Below are 7,155 nucleotides of genomic sequence, written 5' to 3' on the forward strand. Positions count from 1 at the left end.
TGTATGATCCACACTCCACACCCTCAACCTAACTTCTTCACCAAACACAAAAATCTGGTGAGGCGCACTCACACAACTTTCCTTGCCGTTATGATAAAAGATCACCTGACGCTAGTGTTCCCGCACATCTCAAGTCTACTATTCAAAGATCTGAACCAGCTGGTGACAGGACAATAACGCTGGAGACAAACGATGTCTGCTATCTCTTCATAGTGAATGATTTCATAGAATCAACTGTTGCCAACACTTTGCAATTGAAATAATCACATTTTATCGAATTTCGAGCTTATTTTCAATTTCAGGTAGAAATGTTGCTGAACATTAATTGTAGAAATTTCTATGCTCCATCTTTTCCACTTGAAATTTTTGTTTAAATAGTATCTGAAGCCTGTTAATTGGGAATCTAAAATCAAACTTTGCATAGATGGTGCAGTGCTCCTGAAATTTTTACAGATATGAGACTTGTGGCAGTTGATAGAGCTTATCAATAACTTTTCTAGGTATGAATTTTATCAAAATCGTTGGAGCCGTTTTCGATAAAATCGCGAAAAACCCTGTTTTTGACAACATTTTCGCCATTTTAGCCGCCATCTTGAATTGCATTTGATCGAAAATGTTCGTGTCGGATCCTTATAGTGTAAGGACCTTTAGTTCCAAATTTCAAGTCATCCGTTAATTGGGAGATGAGATATCCTACACAGACGCACATACACTCATATACACACACACACACACACACACACACACACACACACACACACACACACAACACACACACACACACACACACACACACATACAGACCAATAACCAAAAACCACTTTTTTGGACTCAGGGGACCTTGAAACGTATAGAAATTTAGAAATTGGGGTACCTTAATTTTTTTTGGAAAGCAATACTTTCCTTACCTATGGTATAGGGCAAGGAAAGTAAAAATGTAAAAGTGACAGAATGAACTAAACTACTGTATAATAATAGTAATACTATTCGTATGGCTTTTATTGGTGGGGAGGAGTTCCCGACGGAAGTTCCACCTCGCCTGAATATTTCATTTGAGCCTTACGACTGTCATACTTCAGCCGGGACCGACATTTTAACGTGCACATCCGATAACACGGGAGTGAGCTGTTCAAAAACCTTTTGTTACGAGCGTGGATGGAACCGGGGATCTATAGGCTGCTAAGCAAACACTCTAACCACTAGACCACGGATCACTCCAATACTACTGTATAAATAACGTTGTCTGAAGACACTAAGCTACTAATGTTCAATAATACAGTATATTCTTAGAAAGTTTCTACTTGTAAAAACCTACAGGTAGGATTCAGGGTAAGTAAAGAGAATTGAAAGATGATGTATGTGTGTCTGTGAGAAGTGAAGAGAGAGAAAAAGAGGGAGAGGGGTAAGAGATTGATTGATTGATTGATTGATTGAGTACTTTATTTATGTAGATTACAATATATACTGGATTAAGCTAATATCCAACAACTCATGCTCTCAACTAATCATCACGATTTGAAAGTCAAGTGAAAAGAAAATGAATAAATGAATTTATTTCTTCCTCAAATTACATAACATATAATTAGAAATTAAACAGTATTTTGGAAATTTTACCGATCACGTTTCCAGTAGTGTGATCAGATAGACGAAAAAATTAACAAGGAAAAAACATTATGAAATATTATGTTACTTTGAGTTATTAATTGCATGCAATTGAAAATCCACTTGACAGCAGATTAATCATGAATGATTCTATAGTCAATATATACTGACTCATACACAATAGCTTACAATACAGCAAAATTAAAGATGGATATTTACATATAATATAGACTAAGAAATAATTATTGAACTGTATATGATATGGACAATAATATTTGACTAAGTAGAAAATTCCTTTTCCTCTTATGTTATCCTTGAAATGCAAAATTTCAAAAAAACCTTACATAAACGTCAACGCGCAATTCAAAAAGGATCATACCTGTCAAATTTCATGAAAATCTATTGCTGTGAATGCGGAACAAACATATATACAGTCCAGGTCCTGTAGCTTTGCCTATCGGCGGATAGCAACTGGACTACAATACTACCCGTTCAAAAATATCGAACATCTGTAGGGAGCCTCCTCTATCTAGGGAACTAGGTACTCTGGAGCGTATGTTTTTTCAATAGTAGAAATATCACCCCGCGAACCATACTTTGCCTACATATAGTTTCAAAGCCACGGAGACAAAGCTACGGGACGCGTACTTACAAACACATGAAAACATACAAACATAAACAGGAATTCAAAACTATACAACTTTATGAAATCATCCAATCTTAGACCTCACTTCGCTCGGTCAATTATGTTGTATATACGTAATTTATCTGTTTATATTCATTTTTATACTTATTCTTGTGAAGAAAGGATTGATTGATTGAATTTATGTACTTTATTTGTGTAGATTACAATATATACTGACTTATATACAATAGCTTACAATAAAGCAAAATTATAGATGAATATTCACATAATATTGACTAAGAAATAATTATTGAACTGTATATGATATGATAAAAGCAATTTAGAATAACTATACAATAATGCATCTACATAAATTAGCGTAGCTTTGGACATATCAAAGTCCATTCTTTGGAAAGAATTGGTTTTTTAGCATTATAAAATTTGAATTGTATAAAGTACTTGAAGCAGAATACTCACTGCCAACACACAAGGTTTTTTATGTTGGCAGTGCCAAATATTACATTGATAATATTGTTAAACTCAAGTTAAAATCAATGTCTATTTGTATTGTATACTCTTGTAATTAATATTATACAAATATGTATTTGTAATTTTTGGCAATAAATTCAATTCAATTCAAGAATATTCAAAATATCCTTCCCACTAACTCTCTACCAAAACATTAATTTCATTTATTCAACTGAAGATTTATTTATAAGTAAAAATGTTGTAAAAGTTTTAATTAATATGAAGATTTAAGAACCAGACAGAAAATGTATGAAGTTATATATAGAGAGAGAAGTAAGGAGAGAGAAAGAAGAGTGAAGAGGGAGTGAGAGAGACAGCAGCACGAAATCATTGGAAATGAAATAAATAAAAGAGCAGAATCAATGCAGCATGCATACTGGCAGAAAATCATCCCCTCAAAATAAACACTGTTATTGAGGGGATGGAAATATTCATTTTACTTCCTGTATTCAACGAGTGTGTTCCTTACCCCTCCCCCCCCTCGGAGGTCACGTGTCAAGCTTTACCACCCCCCCACCACACCACAACAACCCGCGCTAAATAAACGCGTGTGAGTGTGTGTATGTGTATGAGCGCAATGGGCCGTGATGTTTATAAACCGACAACACTCACTAACGTCTGTTGGTGCAACCCTCTTCGAATCTATCTCTTCTACTTCTTTCCCTTCTTCTTATTCTTCTCTCTCGTTTTCTTGTTTTTCTTTATGGAATGGGGGCTCGATTGCTACTACAGAGCTAACACCCTTGACAATAGTGGTAGTCTATAATCGACGCTTCACTGATTTCTTATCATTTTTCTTTTCCTCTTCCTCTTCAATTCCCTCCTCTACCTCCTCTTCTTCCTCTTCCTCTTCTTCCTCCTCCACATCTTCCTGCTTCTCCTCTTCATCCATCTCCTCCTTCTTCTCTTCCTCATCTTTCTCCCCCTCCTACTCCTCATCCCCTCTCTGCTCCCATTCATCCTTCTCATTTTCCTCTTCCTCCTTCTCCTCCTACTCCTTCGTCTTTTCCACATTCTCTGCCTCTTCCTCTTCCTCGTCCTTCTTCATTGATTCATACAATACGTACATTATCAAAGTGATAGGGAGAGAAAAAATAAGGTAACCATGTGCTATTTCTCTCCCAAATTTCGAAAAGGTTACACATAGTCCGAACTAGGTTAAGTCTTTTAGTTGTTCACTTTACAAAATTTTCAGTCCTTAATTATTTTCACGAAGTAAATTTTTTAAATTTGGATGCTTCGAAACGAAACATGGAAAAAATATTTCACATTATCACTACTAAAATAGGAAAAAATCACTAAAATAAGAAATAATTTTCTCAAACTACTATCCCTCTCCCTCCTTTTCCTCCTCTTTCTCTTCCTCCTCGTCCTCACCCTCTTTCTCTTCTGCTTCATCGACTTCCTCTTCTACTCTTTCTCCACTTCCTACTCCTACCCCTCTTCCTCCTCTCCCTCCGCTTCTTCCTCTTCCTCTTCCTCGTCCTTCTTCATTGATTCATACAATACGTACATTATCAAAGTGATAGGGAGAGAAAAAATAAGGTAACCATGTGCTATTTCTCTCCCAAATTTCGAAAAGGTTACACATAGTCCGAACTAGGTTAAGTCTTTTAGTTGTTCACTTTACAAAATTTTCAGTCCTTAATTATTTTCACGAAGTAAATTTTAAATTTGGATGCTTCGAAACGAAACATGGAAAAAATATTTCACATTATCACTACTAAAATAGGAAAAAATCACTAAAATAAGAAATAATTTTCTCAAACTACTATCCCTCTCCCTCCTTTTCCTCCTCTTTCTCTTCCTCCTCGTCCTCACCCTCTTTCTCTTCTGCTTCATCGACTTCCTCCTTCTACTCTTCTTCCTCCTTCTCCTCCTCCTCCTCTTCATTCTTCTCCTCCACCTCTCCCTTCTTCTGGTCCTCTTTCTCTTTCACTTTTCCCCCACTTCTTACTCATACTCCTCCTCATCCAACTCCAACTCCTTCCCATCCTTCTCAATACTAAAATACTATGAGAAATTATCCACTCGTATTTATTATTGAAAACTTGAGAACATCAATTCACTTTTATCTTTGAACTGATGACATTTTTACAGCTACTTGATTCAGCATTGAGATCTCTCGAGAAAATATACGAGATAAGTGTTACAGCAATGATTATTCATGTCATTGAAATTGTTCTAATCCTTTGAGTTTAATGTTTATCATTATTTAATCAAGAGCACGCGGCATATATTGGAGTGTATTAGTGGATTACTAATAAAAGAAGTTGAGAATGAGCTCATTTTCAAAGCAGTTTTGGCCTTTTTAGGGATCTTGCTCTGGAAAACCTTTTGATCTGATCTCAATGCACACATATGTGGAAATACACAAGATAGAGATAAGATACAGATACAACACAAAAATTGATAGCTCTGTGGAATATCATAATGTTAACATTATAGACAATATATACCTCCATCCTATCATCCATTCTTAAACATTGAGTTACTGAGTAATTTGGTGATTAAATTAATAACAAACACCTCGACCCACAGGTCAGGGTATTCAGGTCGGTATATTATATACAGGTCGGTATATTCAAACATACCCACAGGTATGGTGGAATTCGCAGGTACCTGTACAGGTTAACCATTGTTTCAAATAAGTATTCAAATAGAGCTACTTAAATGTTTAATTATAGAGAATGACTGGTACACTATTTATATTTTTATATAAGACACTACTAGTTTTAGAATCTTAAAATAAGTAGATGTCTATGTGGCATCATTGTCAATTGTACAAAATAAAATGATTGTATATGTATAGTGAATAAGTTATTATTAGAGATACAATAATTGATGAGCAACAAAATATCAACAAACAAAAATATCAACAATAACAATAATATTGAAAATATGACATATTTTAGATTAGATTTTTAGATTTAGAATGAGTTAATACTTTATCTATCTTTCAGTTTTATTAATTTTTTAGTCATTAATTATAACTGTCTGTTTCTGCAGCCAATTATTTGTTTTCTTTCTTTAATATCAACATTTATTCATATAATGTTTTCAGTCAAATTTAGTTTAGTATGATATTATTTTCATAATTTAGTTTATCTATTTCAAATTCAGCGAATTACGCCAGGCCCTCACAAACACAGGCTTAAGCCTACATGTGAGTCTCTCATAACGTAAGGGTATATATAAATGTACTGTAACTGTACTGTGTTATTTGTAAATTGTGAGAATAAATTGATTTGAATTGATTTATATGATCAATTATAGTACTTTACGTAACAAGTCCGGTAACGATAATTTACCGCATAAGTATGATCGTTCCTGCCCGAAACGTAGTTGAGGGCAGAATTATCATACGAATGCGGTAAATACGTTACCGTACAAGTTACGTACAATATTTTTTGTCATACTTATCTGAGAAAAAATAATATTGCTGAGAAACAGAAACCATTACTTGCTGCTACTCGAGCTACTGCATTCTATAAGGCATGACCTAGCCTGTAGCGCCTAGTTCACAACCGACAGACCCTACGAGCTCAAATAAAATAATAAAGGCCTAAATTATAAGATTTTAGATGAGTTCTTATAACTTGAAACTCCTTAAATGAGTTCTTTAATTATTTGAGTTAGTATATTAATTACTCAGATGTTATTAGGACTCAGTAGAGTCCTAACATACTCGACTGTAAAGAGAACATATGATCTCTTTACAGTATAGTATGCTGTAATGAAAATCACATGTTTTCTTGTTCTGCAAACAGCTGTTTACCGGCTTGGTTTAATGCATGGAAAACAGCTGCAATTGAGTAGTATGACAAAAAAGTATTTAAGTATTTTAGAATGAGTAGATTGAATAAGATGCTTCTTGTAAGTTTGCAAGACAACATAGATTCTAGGATAAAATTCCATCATCAAACTTCAGTAGGACTTGAAAGAAAACAATATGACTGAAGATTACAGTAATGCAATTAACAAAAAAACACTTTTGCAAGTGAAAAGCTACTTCAACTCCTAACAGATATATGGGGAGAGAAAATTGTTTACGATAAAAAAACCAACATAGAGAATAATATTAAAGTCATAGAACATCAACTTCATCTGCCAATTCAATAGACATTAACGTCATTCATTATATTTAGGAGAAAGAAGGAAATGGACCAATTTCGTGGGAAAAACAGCTGAAGGTAAATTGAGACCATGATACAATTCAATACAATTATATTACAAGAAATCCAAATACAGTAATGGTAAAATTAATTGTTATATAATAGAAAAACAACAATATATTAGATCCATACAAAATCACATTTTTCAAATGTTCCTGACATGAATGTCAGGACAGGAGAAAAATGAATCTCAAAGAAGGAAGAAAGGAGGAAAATGAATAAATT

Source organism: Nilaparvata lugens, chromosome 13, assembly GCF_014356525.2.
Source record: "Nilaparvata lugens isolate BPH chromosome 13, ASM1435652v1, whole genome shotgun sequence".
NCBI lineage: Eukaryota > Metazoa > Arthropoda > Insecta > Hemiptera > Delphacidae > Nilaparvata > Nilaparvata lugens.